A 778-nucleotide genomic window follows, 5' to 3' on the forward strand; every position below is an offset into this window, starting at 1 on the left:
AAATCGATTTTCACAAAATGAATTGGGTTTTGGTGTAACTTTAAAATAAATACCGTAGATACATGAAAGTTTCACTGGTGTTTATATTTCATTTTCTATACATGATACAATTTCAAAATATTTGATTGTTTGAGCTGTTTACGGACAATTTCAGTTCCAATTTAATTAGTTTTTTTTCTATGAATGTCAATAAAACTTTATTTGTTGAGTAAAAATACTTAAAAATTTAATACAAGGCTCCTACTATATTGTTACAATGACATTTGAAAAATATTAAAAATCCTTAGCCACAGTTTTTTTTTATTAGCATTTTAAGTTCAAAAATTGACAAAATATGTAAAACTCACGAAAATTAGCAAATTATTTAGAGTTAATAATTCGTAAAAATTTTTCTTTTTAGAACTAAGATTTTAAAATGTAATACAAGATTCCTTATAGGATAATCTATCTTTACCAAAAAAAAAAATGTCTATAAGAAACTCAAATTAAATTTTTATGAGCGTTTGAAATTCATATTTTTACAACATTTGATATTAGCTCGATTTCTCATGTGACAAAATTCTTATTTTATTGTAATTAAAAAACGAATGACTGTAGATATTTGAAAATTTCACTGAATGTTTATATTAGCATTTTCTATATACGATAAAATGTTGAAAATAATTTGACTCTTTTTGAGCTGTGTACAGTTATTGTAAGTTTTTAATTTTTTTAGTTTTTTTTTCTATAAATATCAATAAAGTTTTATCTGTTAGGCCAAAAAGTGTAAAAATGTAAT

This window comes from Acyrthosiphon pisum, chromosome A1 (genome assembly GCF_005508785.2).
Source record: "Acyrthosiphon pisum isolate AL4f chromosome A1, pea_aphid_22Mar2018_4r6ur, whole genome shotgun sequence".
NCBI lineage: Eukaryota > Metazoa > Arthropoda > Insecta > Hemiptera > Aphididae > Acyrthosiphon > Acyrthosiphon pisum.